General features: G+C 39.3%; 1 non-coding gene across 1 annotated transcript; it reads left to right on the top strand.

Moving 5' to 3' along the window:
• The first annotated feature begins 18,484 nt into the window (after positions 1–18,484).
• Trnav-aac (transfer RNA valine (anticodon AAC)) lies at positions 18,485–18,557 on the top strand. The gene has a single exon. It is a non-coding gene; the product is annotated as a tRNA-Val (tRNA).
• The last annotated feature ends 2,079 nt before the right edge of the window (positions 18,558–20,636 follow it).

Raw genomic sequence — 20,636 nt, 5'->3', positions numbered from 1 at the left:
TCAATAAGTTAATAAACTTCGTATTTTTCCAGCCATCGGTGTCTTACGGGTAATAATTTAGGATAATTGGCCACTGACGCAAATGGCATTCATTGCACAAAAGAAAGTAACTAGAATAATGTGTCGGATTCACACATGCATATCATATAGGGGTTCCTTTAAGCAGCTGGAAATATTAACCACAGCCTAACAAACGTTTATTCAATTCTGAAATTTTGTTGTCAACAGTTCATCTCAGTTTGAGAGTAACGGACATATTCAGAGATACAATACTAGCAGGAAAAATGCTCTGCATTACTCTTTAATGATTATAACTGTGACTCAAATCAAATGGATCCAAGCACTACGGGACTTAACATCTGAGGTCATCAGTCCCCTAGACTTAGAACTACTTAAACCTAAGGACATCACACACGTCCATGCCCGAGGCTGGATTCGAACCTGCGACCAGAGCAGCAGCGCGGTTCCGGACCTTTTTTCAACTGACATTTAAAAGTAATAAAACAAACTAAAATTAATCGCCTCGAACCGCTCTACCACAGCGGCTAGCAACTGTGGCTCAGAAAGGGCTGAAATGTGCAGCTATAAAACTCTTTAACAGTCCTCCCATAGAGATAAATTGATGGCTGATACCAGAAGTGTTTCCAGCTGTATATTGAATATGTTTCTGCTTGACAATTCGGTCTATATCATAGAAGGAAAAGTTAGTGAGTCCTTCGTGTGGTGTAGATCCTACTGTCTCCTGAAATCCAGCTGTTCTTTTCAGAACATTTTTGACAGATAGGGTAATCTACACTATAGTCCCCAACCTACACATCTGGGGAACTGTAGCTGGAAAAAAAGATCGGCAACGTAATACAAATGTTCCTATGTCCTACGGCCTAAAAAACGAAATAAATGATTTCGTTAGCAATAATATTCATAGAAAAGTTTATTTACAGAATGAGTCTTTGGTTTGCAGCTCTTGACAACAGAGTGCGATACTTGAGAATCGATACTACTATTACGTTACTACATATCATTCTGTGTAATATTGTGTCCGTGTGTACACTATAATAGAAAGAAGGGACCATGTGGTATCCAAGCTGAAATTTATTGTTTGTGTGCATTATATACCGATCTTTATAAACGTAGTAATTTTAAGATAACCAATTAGTTTCCTTATTTCATCTGCATTTACACCAATCTATAATAAGCAAAGGTTATCATCGGTAGGAAATTTTCTCCGTTACGACCAAAGGCTCGATACACTTATTTATGCGTTCAGTGTCCATCGTTTAGTTTTTTGTACAGCGTATTTGTTGACGATAGTCGTTTGTTATCTGAAGATGGTCCTTTTAGGAAGTAAACAATAGAGTAATTGAATGAAATTTGTCTGAATGTCACCCATAAATTACTAAAATATGAATTCAAGGATTTCGACGCACCCAGCGGTAACAATGATTATTAGAAAGGTTAATTAGATTGATAAATTACATTTCACAGTTCTCATCTCGTGCTGACGCACGCAGTATTTTACTTATTTGTGGAGACGTTATTGCGATGGAACCTAGAATCTGCTTAACCACGTCTAAAGTGTACCGTTCTGGACAGGCAATATGAAAACGCAAAAGCCTTTATGTGAGAAGACATGAAAATAAACAACGGTGTGATATAACCTTGTCTGTTTGTGGGTACACAGCCTCGAAGTATTTCATAAAAGAACATTGTCCGTTGTAGGTTGTAAATTTATTTTTTGTATATAACAACAAACAAAAGAAAAATGTAAAGCATACAACGCACAGAATTTTCTTTTACAAGATGTGACTAAATACAATGTACTAAACTTTAAAAATTGTTAATACGCTGATGGGTGTCTAGCGATTCTTGTCGGGTGTAAGACTTCTGTTCACCTGCTATGATTAAATTACGAGCACTGGTCTGTTCGGGGTTGGTTCGATATTTCTTCGAATTTAACAACTGTATTATCATTAGTGTTGTCACTTTGGTTGGATTTCTAAGAGGTCCTTTCCATTCGTGTTCCCACTATAGCAGGAGCTTCGTCCAGCCATTTCAGCGCAGATGTTTGCTTTGTTTACTCAAGGTTTGTGTTTTTCCTTGGAAATAACATCCTTAGCAATATCAAGGAGTAAGGTACAAATTTGTGTAGTAGTACAGAGTAGTTGAGTATGGTCAATCTTGGAACTACCTATACAGCTACGCTTTCCAGATTGCACTATTTCACCAAGTGTGGCATCCCTTTTTGCGTCCTTCTGCTTAATCGGTAAAAGAAAAACACACTGAATGCGCTTCGTATTTTGTCTATAAATCTCGTTGTGCACATTACGGCTAATTTTGCGCTTCCCTCCGCAGTGCAATGAGAAGTCTGAAGAGCAATTTATGGATATACCCTGTAAGTATCAGTTTCAGTCCATGTTATGTCAAAATGAACATTGCAGACGAATATATTTCGAGTTTGCATTATTGTTTTATGAGTTTAGTCGGCAAGCTCTGAACTTCAGGGAAGATTGGAGTTATTCCGGTTTCTCTAGATACCTCGTGTTTTACATGCAGAAACTTTTTTTATAGTGGTGTGTGTACTTTTGATTTTCCATCAGTTGGTTCCTGCCGGGACCGAGCATTGTCCGAGGCCAGCGAGGTGTCTTTTCTATTTTTTGTTTGTTTGTACATCGACTTTTCATCCTGGGCGGTGTTTGCATTGTCGCTTTTAGGTGTATTGTTAACAAATGCTGTTTTTGAGTGTTGCTGCCTATTTTATCTGCGCACTGACATTTTTTCCCTGGACGGTGTTTGCATTGTCGCTTGTTGACCTATTGTTAACAGCTGCTGTTTTTGTATGTTGCATAATATTTAAAAATGTATATAGAAATTAAAAATATGTTTGATCGTATTATATTTCTAAAGTAAAAGAATTTCTATTATTGGGATCTAGTGGCGACAAGTTTCCGCACGCCAATGATAAGCTTGCACGAAAAAAATGGAAAACAGAATCGATAATTGGCAGTTCTTATTGCCCATTTAATTACGACAGCAAGATAAATATTTTCGTTTCTTTGAAATTAGACTTCATTTAACCGTATATGTTTGTTAGCTACAAAATTCCTGGCGAAAAAGCATATCACGTTCACTATCATGCCGCAGTACACTTCCGTAAGAAATACTAACGGGAAAGGGCAAAATGCGGAAAAGGAGACTGGTAATGAGAAAGAAGGGAGAAAATGCGAAAAAGAAGGCATCCTACCTTCTGTAGGGCCGGTATTTGGAAGCGATTAAATTACCACGTTGACCTATTCGAAGCCCCCCAATTTTGGAAATCGCGGTCGTTCGAGGAGCCACGTGAACACTCAACCGTGCGGCAAGGCAGCGGGAGTGCTAACAGTGATGTGGAAGCGACCGTGTGACAACACAAATACTGAGCAGATCTGCCTACCCAGGAGCGATCAATGTTCAGCTGTGCCATCACATGACACACACTTCCAACAGACTGCTGCTCACAGTTTGTATATATACTTGGGAAATGCTTCACAAAGAAGGTTGGAAAATGCACGTTCTTCTACAGGATATATCCTGCGTATTATGCTACGACACAAAAGAAAGTTCAGTTTAAAAGAAGCGAACACGTCTCAGGACTGCACTAATGAAGTCGCATAATTTTAACTTGAACGGTTGCATTACAAATCCCTTTTCTTTTTGCATCATGGACCCGTAGTATTGTGGTTCGAAGCTTTGATGCTGCCATCTCTTGGCGTTTGATATAACGAACGGAGCGACTCCACGAGAACGGCAGTGCGCATGCGCATTTCGTAGCAGCGAGCAACTCGCTGGCAGCGACGCCGGCAGCTCCGTCACGCTTTCAGCGCGTCGACTGGCTTTAATATTTGAGTTCTGTAACTGGTAACTGAAACACTTGTCGAGCGATGACAGTTTTATACAAAATAGAACTACATTGATACGTAAGATTAACGTATTAGGGAAAAACTGTAGTTCTCTTTTTAACAGCAAAGGACAGACGAACAGTTCATTCTGCGTCTGCATGTTGCAGCTGCGACCTGCGTAAAAGTTTCCGCGGGATACTTACAGGTTTCAGCCTTAAATCGTGTAAACGACCGACAGAGATTTGGAACGTGTACCATAGTCCAATTTACGGTAATGTGGCTGAAACTATTTATGGCTCCTGAAAACCTGAGTTAGCGTAGTCGTTTGTATATACTGTATTATACGTGTGAAGAGCGAGGAGTAACACCATTAATTACGGTTTTATAAGGGACGATGAACGAGTTTCCGTTTTAGGGCATTGCTGCAGCGCATATGCAAACCAGCGCTACTCTGATGAGGATATGCAAGCCCCGACATGAAGGGTTTGTATGACCTTCGAACAACTTTTTGATTGTCTCTTACGCATACATATAAGGTGAATTTTTATCCAATAAACGACAGTGTTGGTATGACTAAGATTCTTCCACATAAGACTGAATAAATACGTAAATGAAAATCTTTTGCAAACATTCGGCCGAAATTGGAAATGAAAATGCGCAACTTTTTCTCGTTAACAATATAATAGCGTAATTAACAAGTTGCCCTTCAAGGAATTTCTCTAGTATTGAAGGACTTCAAGGTAAACCTGTTTTCGTGCGGTGAACTTTGGAAATAGTAAGCAGATCAACAAACAAATGGCAGATCAAACACTGGAGCACAGATCATGGCACCCATTATTCGTAAACAGCAACATAAATGGATTTTTTTATAATGCAGAGCATCTTTCTTTTTATTTTAGTATCGATGTTACAGCATTGCTGAATCTCTGATTAATTTCGCGCAACGAAATTGTTGTTCAAACTACGATATTGAAATGTACGAAACTAAGGAATTGTAGATGCGTTTACAAAACGTAATATTAAACTTGGTATTAAGAGTTGCACCCGTACAAATTCATGATTGAATGGCTAACGTCTAGTCTTTGACATTTCCACATATTTGTTACGACAGTCCTAAGACCAGGAGAATCCCATCGCCACTAATACGCCACATTTTGAGCGATTTTCGTGGTCACATACATAGACAAAGTCTGTAACAACTGCCAACTTTTCCCGTAAAACAACTGTTGACTAACTTAAGTCTGTTTATTTATTTACATTTTTTGTTTGTAGGTATCAAGCTGATGACTTTTGCAGACATCATTCACAGGTTGAGTGATAAATTGATATAAATAATACTTCCATATAGTAGTGGTACGTATATTCATCTATTTTGAGATCACATGTTGCAACAGAAGACATGTAGTTTAGAATTCACTAAGTGATTATAAACACCTATTAGTTAGGAAAGTTTTTAAATTCCATATGGAACAGCTTTACTTCACAAGTTTTTTAAGTATGCGACGGCTTGTTGAACCAATCTGCCGATTAATATAATGACTATCTCAGATATTTTTAATTTTGTCCTCCGCCTGAAGCGGTTACTCTTACGTTAAGTATAATAATTGCTTATATCATTCCACCTATTTACTTTGTTTCTAATATTCACAAAAAATATAGATAAGTCTGTACAAATATAAGTATTGATAAACATTTATGTTGGACAAAGGTTTCACGATAGGATTCGGTGTTTAGTCCATGTATTAAAGTAATTGTTCTCTTCTGCAGTTTCAGTACACTATTCAGGTGCAAATCTGCCGCGCAGCCCCACATTTCTGTACCATAATTAACAAATGGATGAAGCGTTCCTCAGCATGTAATTTTTAAAGTTTGACTTGGAACTATTTTTGCCAGATGGAGATTTTCGCCCTGGTGCGGCCCAGGACACTTAATGTTATCTGTTTCTAATGGTGTAATACCACATACATTGTTTATTTCAACCTCATGAGAGCCAGTTATTTTAAATATTAGCAGCTGGGATTTACTGATGCTGGTGTTTAGGCCTTACTGTGGGAAATACGTTACTTGTGTTACACCCCTAGTTGCCACTGTCCTAATGGGACTCAGTGGGGGTACATACACGTATCGGAGTCGTTATGCTCTTTTTTGAAATGAAGTGCTCACTTACGATCTAAACACTGAAACAGTAAAGTCCATTAATTATGTAGCTGCAGTTCCTTAACTAAATAAATAAGAAACGGTAAATATGCCAACAAACGTACAGCTAAATTGTATCTCCTTTTATATCGACTCCAGCATTCACGATGTAATTACTGAACTAAACAAACTGAAAGAACCAAAGGTTGTTTAGAGTTTCAGAGGGAACACCAGACAACGTTGGACTGAAACACGGGAAGGAATATAGTGCATGTTTTGAGTAACTTCTGTAACTTTGAGAGATGAAATGGTGAAAGCAGTAGAGAGTAACACAACAATATGGGAATGTTGGTCCGGCTTGATGCTAAACATTGTTGTTTTTATGTATTTTATTTTCTTTCCCAAACCAGTTTCAGCGACAATACAGTGTGAACCATTCGTAACACCGAGTACGGCTTAAGCACCCATCAACGTAGTTTTCCTGCGTTATTTGGCGTGTCTCTGGAAACATTTTCTTGAGTTTCACGCAAAATTTAATGCCGACGCGTTGTTCCTTAACGCGCCATCTCGAAATTCGCATACTGTGGGACACAACGTTCTGCTCATTACAGATCTGAACAATAACTAAAGAGACATATAACAACGAAACTTCCGGCAGTTACACATTAAACACAGGCGTGTACAGGCATGCCAACTGCATTTCGCTCCAACACACCATTCGCCCGAAATTATGAATGTTCCGGAATTTTTTGAACAGATCTCGTACATGCTTACTGTATTCATCCGTTTGCCTCTTTCTATCATTTTTACCCCATAATACAAAATCAGTGGAACTAGTTTGGGAAATAACATAAAAACAAAAGTGTTTTGCATCAAGGTGGACCCACAATCTCATATTGTTGTTATGCAAAAACGAACCAGTGGAAGAGTTTCGGGATAAAATGATTGTTAGGATAACATAGGTAAAAGGAGAATCTCCAGTATAAATTCTTGAGTAACACAAGGGGTACTGAATTTAAATGACGAAAAGGGAAAATATTAAAATGCAGCAAATGATGCAGGCAAAAGGGAATATACGCATTTAAAAGATAAGATTGACAGTTAACGCAAAGTGGCTAAATAGGAATAGCCAGAGGACGAACACAAGGCTGTAGAAACATGTATGACTAGGGGGAGGGGGGGGAGGGGGGGAGAGAGATTTTGCCTATAGAAAAATCGAAGAGACCTTTGGACGTAAGAGAAGCAGTTGTTAATATCAAGAGCACAGATGACAATCCAATACTAAGTGAAGAAACGAGTGCTGAAAGACAAAAAGAATATTAAGAGCGTCTCTATTGCAGAGACAAACTTGAGGACATCATTATAGAAAGAGAAGAGAAAGTAGGTGAAAATGAGGTGAGAAATTTGATGCTGCGAGAAGAATCTGACGCAGCACGACATTCCCTCAGAATTATTAATATCCTTGAGAGACATAGCCATGGCAAAACTATTTAGCTACTGTGAAACATAGTTGAGACAGACTTCAAGAAGGATATGACAATTCCATTTCCAAAAGATGTGAATAGTAGCGAACCATTGTCATGTTCCAAAATATTGACACGAATTATTTACAGAAACATGCAAAAACTGGTAGGAACCTACATTTATAGCATTTGTAAAATTTCTGTAAGCAACAGTTGAAAAATACATGAAGCAACAGGTTATTCACAATTTGGGCAGAAACCAGACTGCAGTTACAAGAGTCGAATGGTATGGAAAGGAAGCCGTGGCTGAGAAGGGAAAGAGACAGGATTGTAGTCTATCCCCCATGTTATTCAATCTGTACATTAAGCGAGCAATAAAGGCAACCAAGAAGAAATTTGGAAAGGGAATTCCAGTTCAGGGAGAAGAAAATAAAACTTTTCGGTTTGCCTAAGACATTTCAATCTTGTCAGAGATGGCAAAGGAACTGGAACAACATTTTTACCGAATGATTAGTGTATCGAAAAGAGATTTCAGGTTCAACATCAACAAAAGTAAAATAAATACAGAGGATACAGAATGCAGGCAGACAATAACAAGAAAAGCATTTGCTAAAAAGAGGAATTTCTTAATATCTAATATAAATTTGTTAGTAAGTCTTTTCTGTTGGTATTTTTTGGAGTGTACTCTTGTACGGACGTGAAAGTAGAAGATTGTTGAAATGTGGTGCTACAGAAGAATGCTGAAGGTTACCTGGATGGCTCGAATAACCAATGAGGAAGTACTGAATGTGTGGAAAAACGAAAAGTATCGCACAACTTCACTAAAAGAAGGGAAAGGTTGACAGGACTTAAAGAAAAATATCAATTTTGTATTAGGGAGTAAAAATGATACAGAGAGGCAAACGGATGAGTACTGTAAGCACGTACGAGATCTGTTAAAAAAATTCCGGAACATTCGTAATTTTGCGCCAGTGGTGCGAATGGAGTGAAATGCAGTTGGCATCCCTGTACACGCCTGCGTTTAATGTGTAACTGCCGGAAGTTTCGTTGTTATATGTCTCTTTAGTTACTGTTCAGTGCTGTATTGATTAGAAGGTAGTGTCGCACAGTTTGCGAAATTCGAGATGGCGAGTTAGAGGAACAACCTCGTCAGCATTATAAATTTTGCGTGAAACTCAAGAAAATGTTTCCAGAGACACGCTAATTAACGCACGAAACCTACGCTGATGAGTGCTTAGGCCGTACTCGGTGTTACGAATGGTTCACACGGTTTAAAAATGGCCGGACGAAAGGTACACATGACTCTCCTTTAGTTCGCCCTTCGACGTCTACCGACAACGCCCATTTCAGGAATGCGAGCTTAACTGTGCGTACCAATAGAAAACTGACTGTCCGAGACATTGAAGAAGTGTGTAACATTTCAGTGGGATCATGCTATGAAATCCTGACACAGCATCTTGGAATGCGTTGTTTTGCTGCCAAGTTCGTCCCACGGCTCATGAGTCAACACCAGAAAGATCTTCTCCTCGCACTCTGTGAAGAGCTTTTAGATCGCTCACATGAGTAGGAGATGCTCCTCGAGAGAATCATAAGCTGATGTTGAGAACAAGGCTCAATCTTCACATTTGATTGGGAAAGGTTCTCGAAGACAAAAAGAAACTCGTCAGATAAGGACAAATGTCAAAGTCATGCTGATAGATTTCTTTGACTCTGAAGGATTAATTCATCATGAATTCGTGCCACAAGGGCAAACTGTTAATCGATTGTACTATCGGGACGTGTTGCGATGCCGGCAGGAAGATGTGAGAAGCAAACGGCCTGAAATGTGGCGAGGCAATTCATGGTCTTGCATCACGATAACGCTACCGTACTTTCATCCCTGTTGGTGCATGACTAGTGCACAAAAAATGAAATCACAGTACTGCCATATCCTCTGTACTCTCTGGACCTGGCCCCTGCGAACCTTTTTTTCATTTCCAAAGTTTTTGAAAACCCGTTGAAAGGACGAAGATTTGCAACAACGACAGATGAGATAAAACAAAATCGCAGACGGCACTTCCCGTGATCTATGATCTAGCAGGTGTCGTACTAGGACCGCTCCCGTAGGCGGAAAGAGCGCTAGGGGGGGGGGGGGGGGAGGGTTTTTCGAATTAGACCATACACATTAAGTAAAAAAAGGCAAGCGTAGAAAAATTTTGTGGGCAACGTTCCTGAATTTTCTGGACAGACTTCGTATGTATGTAGTTGTACCTATTCAGAAATTAAGAGACTTGCACAGGATAGCATAGCGTGAGCGTTGCATCAAACTAGTCTCCGGACTGAACACAACAAAAATGACACAAAAACGTGCAGTTTTAAAAAAAATTAGAGACGTTTGTTTCTTTACGAATTTCTAATTTGCATGTTCCTTCTCCATGAAGCTAGTCTAACAGCTAATTGAATAGACAGCTATCAGTGAAAAGTATTTAATGGTTACGTCAGTTTGGAGGAAGCCTTGTTAGATGGTTATGTGCATTCGCTGTTTTCAAAAATTAATCAGATGAACCACGTTATAGACGTTCTCATCCACCAGACATTACGATGTCGGCAAAGGTATACGCTAGTCTTTGCCAAAGACTGGGAGGTGCTTCAGCCACAAACAAATTATATCCGAAGCTGTTAAGTTCTTGTCGCAGAATATGTTCCAGTTATGCGGTGACTGAGGTAGTGGAATCAATGTATATGAAGGCTGAGACAAGGCACTAGGATTGTTTTTGTGACCGAAATCGATGTTCAAAATAAAAATAAGTAAAGCTGTTTATTTAAAGATGCAGTTCGATAACTTGTACTACCCAGAGGGAGGTTCCTTACGCTTACTACAAAAAATTAAAAAAAGAAATTTATTTAACGTTGTGAACTTTTATTAACAACATATCTTTAAATAGCTACTGGTGTGTAAATAGAGTCGAGAACGTGAAAACACCTTTTACAACATCCTTTGGAATACCAACGCACTTTCCACAATCAAGTGGCGATACTTAATGACCACCACAAAAAAAATTAAAAAGCACTGATCTGATTAACTGTCACTCAGAACAAATTTTTTAAGGTTGTATCGATGTGCAAGAAGGGTATTTGTTGTGAAAAGTCGTATCCACTTCAAAGACTTAAATTTTTTGATTAAGTTTTACTTACAAATTTAATACAATTACAGATAGAAGAAATCATTAACGATAATTTTTTCAGAATTTTAAAATATAAGGAACATTACTAGACAACAATATTTTAATAAGGTGGCTGTAAACCCCCCCCCCCCTGGTATTGTTGTTGTTGTTGTTGTCTTCAGTCCTGAGACTGGTTTGATGCAGCTCTCCATGCTACTCTATCCTGTGCAAGCTTCTTCATCTCCCAGTACCTACTGCAACCTACATCCTTCTGAATCTGCTTAGTGTACTCATCTCTCGGTCTCCCTCTACGATTTTTACCCTCCACACTGCCCTCCAATGCTAAATTTGTGATCCCTTGATGCCTCAAAACATGTCCTACCAACCGATCCCTTCTTCCAGTCAAGTTGTGCCACAAACTTCTCTTCTCCCCAATCCTATTCAATACCTCCTCATTAGTTACGTGATCTATCCACCTTATCTTCAGTATTCTTCTGTAGCACCACATTTCGAAAGCTTCTATTCTCTTCTTGTCCAAACTAGTTATCGTCCATGTTTCACTTCCATACATGGCTACACTCCAAACAAATATTTTCAGAAATGACTTCCTGACACTTAAATCTATATTCGATGTTAACAAATTTCTCTTCTTCAGAAACGCTTTCCTTGCCATTGCCAGTCTACATTTTATATCCTCTCTACTTCGACCATCATCAGTTATTTTACTTCCTAAATACCAAAACTCCTTTACTACTTTAAGTGTCTCATTTCCTAATCTAATTCCCTCAGCATTACCCGATTTAATTGGACTACATTCCATTATCCTCGTTTTGCTTTTGTTGATGTTCATCTTACATCCTCCTTTCAAGACACTGTCCATTCCGTTCAACTGCTCTTCCAAGTCCTTTGCCGTCTCTGACAGAATTACAATGTCATCGGCGAACCTCAAAGTTTTTACTTCGTCTCCATGAATTTTAATACCTACTCCAAATTTTTCTTTTGTCTCCCCCACTGCCTGCTCAATATACAGATTGAATAACATCGGGGAGAGGCTACAACCCTGTCTCACTCCCTTCCCAACCACTGCTTCCCTTTCATGCCCCTCGACTCTTATGACTGCCATCTGGTTTCTGTACAAATTGTAAATAGCCTTTCGCTCCCTGTATTTTACCCCTGCCACCTTTAGAATTTGAAAAAGAGTATTCCAGTCAACATTGTCAAAAGCTTTCTCTAAGTCTACAAACGCTAGAAACGTAGGTTTGCCTTTTCTTAATCTTTCTGGTATTACGAAGGTTAAAACTGTTTAACACCGCCTACACCAGTAGTTTGTATACACTGGTTGTTGCAAATGTAGAACTATTATATCTGAGGCCAGATACGTGGGTTGGTGATTGCTACGAGTAGTTCTCAGTATATGAGAGTAATTTTCGCGAGTGCAAGACTCGCAGAGTTGTACAGTTTGAATCTTCCTAGAGGGCGCGCCAGTGAACACTCTATCTACGGTATTTCTTCGGAAATCGCCGCGAGTATGAATAAGTGCGTGAAATCAAGCTGACTCCCAGCTTCGTTCATTCCACGAGAACTGGTGGAATAGCTCACGCATGAGTCATGACTATCACAAATAAAGCTTATCGAGCACGGTATTAAATAATATGAAATGATCTCGAAGCTGCTCCTTCAGTCAGCTTTCCCTGAGACTGCTATCACGCGTTTTATGTAACAGGTTTCACGCATATCTGTTTTTAATAATATTGTGTCAGTTTCTGATATTCCACTTACAGGTAACTAGTAGTATTTTGTCTCTCGTGAAGCTGACATAAAATGGTACTTGATTGAGACAGACAAATTTGTTACACAACCGACCCTCTTGCTGACCTGCCTTCAGTGGTTTTGGTGCAGATCTACACGCTAGTCCATAATGTGCAGGCGTCTTCATCATCTCTGTTTTACTGCAACCTGTATGTATCTGAACCTGCTTACTGTGCTCAAACCTTCCTCTCATTATACAATTTTTATCCCCTACTCTTCCCTCCATTACCAAATCAATTTTTCCCTTAATGCCTCACGACGTGCCCCGTCTACTTTTTTTTAAGATCGTTCATAAAGCAAGAAAAAAACCATTGTTTGCACAGTGAAATAGTTACATAGCTACCGGTGCTTTGTGATGCAGTTGTGTGACGTTTCTCAGGAATCCGAAAAGGAGGTGGGCCCCGCTCCCGGCGACGCCGCATTCTGCTGCTGCTCTTCCGAATCGCTTCCTAAAATTAACGCTTAAAATCGTAAAGCCTTATTTTGATCAAACTTTCACGTCATATGTCTGACAATCGACATATTGTGATGTCAATATCACAATACAGAACTGAGCTACATTATCATTAGTTCTGCGAATACCCGTCAGTCTTTGGGAGTATTCCAGTTGCCCATATTTCTCTTAGCGGCTTACTTAGTTCTTAGCGCGGGTATATCAGCAAACGATTTTTAGGTGAGCTTTCTTAACAGAGTAGAGTAGTCTCTTCCGACAATATTGCAGAGCAGGCTTTTAATAATGCATAATAATAGATAACAGCCTAGAGTGGAACAAAACATCCGGAGAAAACTCTTGTGTCAGTTCGTAATACGCGAATTATTATTATTATTATTATTTAATCGTATGGAACTTAACTGCTAAGGTCATCAGTCCCTAAGCTTACACACTACTTAACCTAAATTATCCTAAGGACAAACACACACACCCATGCCCGAAGGAGGATTCGAACCTCCGCCGGGATCAGCCGCACAGTCCATGTCTACAGCGCCTTAGAAGTGTGGTTTTAACGAAGTGGCATTTTGTAAAGTTTGGTGAAAATCATGAATTTCATTGCAATAACTTATTATTTGTTTTGTATTAAAAAATATTACACAATGAAGTGCACATAATACTAAACAATAGTAGTATTATCAACTTAACACTTGATGCCTCTAGAGGTACCTAGTCTCTCAGCATTATGCTGAATATTTCAGGATCTGCAATAATACTGAACATTTGTATGTTGCGCGGTAATATTGAGCAGATCAGAAACTTTTGAAACATACTGCGCTGCCTCAGAAGTATTGTGCCGACCATGGGTATTGACACTATTCATACATTTGTTCAGGTCCTTCGTTGAAGTTCTACGTGTCGGCTTTGTGTCGGCTTTCTACTGTTCGCTGTTCACCTTACCTACTGAAATTAGTTTTCAACAAGAAAAAAAGGTCATTCGTATTAAAGCATATCGGCAGTATGAGGTGTTAAAGTGGATCAATATGAAAACTGGAAAATTAAGAATGATTCTTATGAATTGTACCTCACTAAATGAAGAGAGTGGTATTCTGCAGATACCATGGAAAATTTTTCAGGAAGCTATAAGGAAGAAAAAGTTTCGGGAAGCATACTAAACGAGTAAGAGATTCAAAGAAGACGCAGACGAAATAGTACAATCACCACAATGGAATTTCTAGGAGATGAGTTTTCTTGAAACAACCACAGGAGTTTTTAACGTTCCTTATGCCAATTTTTCATTCAGCAATAGCATCAAGGTCTTCCTACATTTCTAACTGGATTAAACAATGCACCGTTTCAGAGCACATTTTACTGACAGTCTAAAAAGTACTTCAGTAACGTTGCATAGTTATGTTGCCCAGCATTACTGACTGTCTAGGGACTGCTCCAAATTAACCACCAAAGTAGTAGGAGCAACCCACTACATTACAGGCACATATCATTAAGATCGAAATACTGCAGGATTTTGGAACATATATTGCATTCGATCATTATGCATTACCTCGAAAAGAACAGTCTATTGACACATAGTCAACATGGATTTAGAAAACATCGTTCTTATGAATCACTTACACGAAGTGTTGAGTGCTATTGACAAGAGATTTCAGGTCGATTCCGTATTTCTCGATTTCCGGAAGGCTTTTGACAATGTACCACTGTGCTTACGGCATATCCTCTCACTTATGTGACTCAATTCGCGATTTCCTGTCAGAATGGTCGCAGTTCGTAGTAATTGACGGAAAGTCATCGAGTAAAGTGATTTCTGACGTTCCCCAAGGTACTCTGTTATAGGCCCTTTCCTGTTCCTTATCTACATAGACCATTTAGGAGAATCTGAGTAGCCGTCTTACGTTGTTTGCGGATGATGCTCCCGTTTATCGACCAGTAAATTCATCAGAGGATCGAAACAAATTGCAAAACGATTTAGAAAATATGTCTGTATGGTTCGAAAATTGGCAGTTGACTCTACATAATGATAAGTGTGAGGTCATCCACATGAGTGCTAAAAGAACTCTGTTATACTTCTATTGCACGATAAATCAGTCAATTTTAAAAAGACCGTAAATTCAACCAAATACCTAGGAATTACAATAACGAACTACTTAAATTGGAAGGAACACATAGACAATGCGTTTTATTGGCACGACACTTAGAAAATGTAACAGATCTATTAAAGAGACTGGCTACACTACGCTTTTCCCCTCTTTTAGAATACTGCTCCGCGGTATGGGATCCTTACCAGACAGGACTGACGGAATACGTCAAGAAAGTTCAAAGAAGGCCAGCACGTTTCGTATTATCGCTAAATACGGGAGAGGGTGTCACTGAAGTGAGACAACATTTGGTGTGTACATCATTAAAAGCAAGACGTTTTCGTTGCGTCGGAATCTTCTCACGAAATCTCAATCTCCAAATTTCTCCTCCGGATGCGAAAATATTTTGTTGACGCCGGCCTACGTAGGGAGAAACGATCATCAAAATAAAATAAGGGAAATCAGAGTTCGCACGGAAAGATACAGGTGTTCTTTTTATACGCGCACTGTACGAGATTGGAATAATAGAGAGGGAGAAACGATCATCAAAATGAAATAAGGGAAATCAGAGTTCGCACGGAAAGATATAGGTGTTCTTTTTATCCGCGCGCTGTACGAGATTGGAATAATAGAGAATTATAGTGAAAGTGGTTCGATGAACCCTCTGCCAGGCACTTCAATGTGATTTGCAGAGAATCCATGTAGAGGAGCGGGCCCCGCGGCGTGTGCTACGTCGGTGAAACCCCTCCGAGGTTAGGGCATCGCAGAAGAAACCCGGGTAACCTCGGCTCCTTCCAGAGCGGCGAAGTACCGTATTGCAGATGCTAGGCACGCACGTGGGGTGCGGCATCCTGTTATACAGGGGGCGCTGCAACGGAGTGACGTAGTGTGGTGTTAATAGCTTAGTGACGGTCGTCAAGTGTGACGTACCGTGGCCAAACAAGGTAGGGACAATTCCTCTCTAATGTCACGCTCTTTCCTGCTTCGCCGCAGTTGCGCAGTTTCAACTAAGCCGGGAAAGTAGGCTCTTTGTTATGCTTATTAATATCACTGACTCACCGTCCTATAGATAGCATATCTTCTGCTAGTCACGTGGTAGCCTATATGCGAAACAAGCTCTTTTACTGAGCAAACGTTTCTTACTGCGAAAGAAATATGTTTCTTACTATTATTATAACTCCTATTGTTAGTATTTTAGAGTGACAGTATGATAGTGTATTTGATGTAACACGACGGGACACTGTGCCACAGGTTACCCCAACGTCGTAACCCAACACACATGTGTCGTTCTATGTCGCCTAATGTTGTTGTTGTTGTTGTGGTCTTCAGTCCTGAGACTGGTTTGATGCAGCTCTCCATGCTACTCTATCCTGTACAAGCTTCGTCGTCTCCCAGTACTTACTGCAACTTACATCCTTCTGAATCTGCTTAGTGTATTCATCTCTTGGTCTCCCTCTACGAATTTTATCCTCCACGCTGCCCTCCAATGTTAAATCTGTGATCCTCTGATACCTCAGAACATGTCCTACCAACCGATCCCTTCTTCTTGTCAAGTTGTGCCATGAACTCCTCCTCAATTCTATTCAATACCTCCTCATTAGTTATGTGATCTACCCATCTTATCTTCAGCATTCTTCTGTAGCACTACATTTTGAAAGGTTCTATTCTCTTCTTGTCCAAACTATTTATCGTCCATGTTTCATCCATACATGGCTACACTCCATACAAATACTTTCAGAAACGACTTCCTGACACTTAAATCTCTACTAGATGTTAACAAATTGCTCTTCTTCAGAAACGCTAATGATAGAGTTTTAAATCTCCAATATGCGCCGTCGAAATAAATAAACTGCGACTGTCAACAGTTAAGTTGCTATTTCATTCTATGGCAATAACAGTTACGATAAAGCCTAACAAAAAATGTTAGCAATTAAAAATCTTATTTTAAGTCATCAGTCTGTCGCCTGCATAAACATTTTAGTTGCGACAGGGTCCACAGCAGAGTTAAACGCCTTGAAAGAAGTATTTAACCTTGAAAATGGTTAGATAGCCAGAACATGGTAGTATACAGACTAAAAATAATAGCATTCAATGCAGGAAATTAATTTCTTCCACGGTAGTTAAATGTTGTCTTGCTCCTCCTATTACCCTGTTCTAATTATTTATCTCTGTACACGCATAGTAGTCTAGTTTAACTACTTAAACCTTTCGCGATACAACACTGTACAGTCTACTGCATCCCTCCAGTGCCAAATTATCCCTCGATGCCTTGGCAGTCCTCTCACTAACGTGTTCCTTCTTCAGGAAAAGATTTTCAGTGTGCCCCCTTGCTCCCCAATCCTTCCAAGTACTCCTTCAGTTCAACCTTACGTGCTTGAATTTAATACCTTCTATGGTGTCCCATGCCAATTGCTTCCCATTTTCTCTGCTTCAGTTTTTTTTCGTAATAAACATTTCTGTTCCATGCAATACTATGCTCCAGATGAATAAGTTGACGTCAATTCCATGCTAGTCTTTGCTCGCAATACATCTCGTCTGTGAAACAAAGGTTTCCTTGTCTACACCAATTTACAGGCTTTATTTTAATTGTTCCAGCGATCTGTTTTTATCTATCTTCCTAGATGTGAAAATTTTGTAGCTTCATCTGTTATCCCTAAATTTTGCTTCTCTTCTTCAACTATTTATCGTTTTTCGATAGCTATACTTAGCACTGTTGTATGTTCCCCTTGCACTTTCATTCCTGTTTCCTCATTTCTCATTCTAGATAAAAATTAAATACCTGTGTGAGTACGCTACAATATGAATGTAGCTTCCTTAATATTATCTTTTATGAATTACAAACGGATGTAAATCATTATTGCAATTAATTATAGTCCCGATCGATTAATATAATCTACGAAAAGCGTGCTATCAGTTTTGCATTTACCTTTGGTTATATTTGAATCATTTGCGTTCCTATGCCAGCAATTTAAGCAGTAGAGACGAAAAGCGTGCACTATAACAGTCAATGCTACATGTATCACTTAAACCCAACCTCGTTATCACAATCGTAGTTCAACACAAATTTCAATTCTAAGGACTTACATGTATTTACAGATACAGTCCAGATAACAGCTTCCCTAGTTTTGAACCCAATACAACACACAAATTCCAGTTCTAGGGTTTCCACGTATCTACAGATTTGACACCGAAAATACATTGCACGTAAGGCCTTGTTCGGCTGTTACATAACAAGATGCGGGCGGGGCTTTGTAGCTGTTTACGTTTGTACAAACCACATATGACAGTTTCGATGCCTTGTTAGTTTCTACGAATTCCATCCATACGATTTTAGTTTCTTAATATACACGTATGTTGCAGGAAATTCATTATAATTTTCCTCCATAATAATATACGGTCAAACTCAGGAAAAGAAAGTTAGAACTGAGTTTAAATATGATTCACAAAGTAATTATCAATGAAATTATTGTTTGCACAAGCAATGCCGGTATTAGCGTCAGTAATAACACCATTACAAAGCTGCAAATACTTAAATGTTTCCGTGGTGTAGTGGTTATCACATCCGCCTAACACGCGGAAGGTCCCCGGTTCGATCCCGGGCGGAAACATTCTTTTTATCTTGGCTTGTCCTTCCTCCTCTTTGTACACTCGTGCCTAATACAAAACTTTTTTTTAAAGAAATAGCATTGCTTTCGCTGCAAATTATAGACTTCTTGGTCCCATTTTAGAAAGATTAATGCTGCACCAGTGTCATTATTTACATTTCGGGTTGCGATCAGAACAGTATACATGCAGCCTTACTCGATTTGCGAAAATTGCGCACATTGTGTAGAACAGCTGATTACACGCGCTTCTATAGTTCTCTCTGTCCACCACTCAGTGCGCCATCATCGCGGTGCCATCTTCTTAATACGAATACGGAACAAGTAAACTGTTAACCACAGCCTAATACATGTCAGATTGTGAATTAACAAGAAAACGGCGCTTGAGATACGAAATTAACCGTTTAACTTGCAACCAAATAACGTACAGCCTGTGTGTGCAATACTGTCGCTTCCTGTTCGCCGTAGGATGTCGTGTGCTACGTAATTGCCTCTGTCTTACAGAAGAGTCGCAAGAATCTAGTCGTCGAGGCTATTAGAGGATAACGTAAGATTGGGTAATGAACTAGAATGTTTACTTTAAAAGGAATCGCCTTAGTGGATTTACGGAAACCATGGAAAACCTAAATCTGGATGGACGGACAAGGATTTGAACCGGTGTCCGGCATTGATATCTGTGGAGTTAAGGATGAATATTACAAATAGTCTACATATTTCTTTGAATACACGACAGACAGAATCCTAACTTGAAACTTATTTTTGTCACTGTAACAAAAAATATATCTTACTTTACAGGCTTATCATAATAATACATCATGTATTATAAATAATACAGAATTTAACTTTAGATCCCTTGTACATATCCACCGCCAGGTTCATCACTCTAACGGCAACTGAAAAAGCAAAAACAAGTTTAATTGTGATCCCGTACTGTACACAGTGTCGGTTATCTAATGTTCATGTGCAATGTCGGTTTTGTTTAATGGACTTTCATTATTTACATATAATATTTGCTCCTATAATCTTAGCCATTCAATATAATACCGTATTCGTATTTATTTTAGATAATTTTACTCTTGTTTTCGACCTTTCAGTTAATGTCTACGCTGTATCAAAAACATATTTTGCTCTGCCAATATACTCTACACAGCTTCTGTAACTTACATCTTTACTACTCTAACGCCTTTGAAACTAATGTCTTTGTTAAATTGTTACCTGTGCGAGGCTGGACCATTTTTTGCTAAGCATGTGTGCTGCCATAAAACGTAGAAAGGCGCGTGTTCAAACAGGTCCTGATAAATTAATAGCACGCCCACAGGGCACGTGCAAAAATATGTAAACTTTATAACGTTGCGACTGCGCGTCAGTGCGTGCGTGTGTGTGTGTGTGTGTGTGTGTGTGTGTGTGTGTGTCGTTTACGATGCGACTGAGTACGTTTTTACTTTGTCGTTGTACGTATTTTCCGTTCGGTCGGTACTCGATGGGTCAACATATCTTGTGTTGAACTATGCTACAGCAGAGCCATACCGTATGTCTAATGTCACAGATTAGCAGAGAAATCTCAAAAAATTGTATCCGTATATATCATAAAACGGACTAGAAAACCAAGTGTTTTAACGGATAACAAACTACAGTAAATGGGTCAGGAGTGCCTTGGAAAAAAGTTCGAGAAAACCGTTGCGCCGTTTAGAGCCTTGGTTTACTGTGCCAGTAGCATCTGCTATGCACAAACTCAAGCAGAACGTTACAAAGTATCGTTAGTACATCGACTGAGCAATTCATGTAAATAGACGTGAGAACCGCAACTAGTTACTACAGTCCGTGCATGATGGACAGTTGATCCTGTAGCTTACTATCATCTATCTAACCACAAGGACTGTCAGAGTAATTGGCAATGGAGCTCGGAGTATTCATCAGTTACATCGAGGTCCTCTAAACTGAAAACATGAGTGTGGTATGTAAATAGTCTAACATGTATTACTGGACCGATCTTTTTCTACCAAACCCTGACTTCTCACAGGCACTCGAAAAATGTACTCCAGTATGACGCCTCCGCTAGCAACAGTGGTAAGGTACAGTCGACGA

Source organism: Schistocerca gregaria, chromosome 2 (assembly GCF_023897955.1).
Source record: "Schistocerca gregaria isolate iqSchGreg1 chromosome 2, iqSchGreg1.2, whole genome shotgun sequence".
Lineage (NCBI taxonomy): Eukaryota > Metazoa > Arthropoda > Insecta > Orthoptera > Acrididae > Schistocerca > Schistocerca gregaria.
The sequence above is the reverse complement of the archived record's forward strand: the minus strand, read 5'-3'. Positions and strand labels throughout refer to the sequence as shown.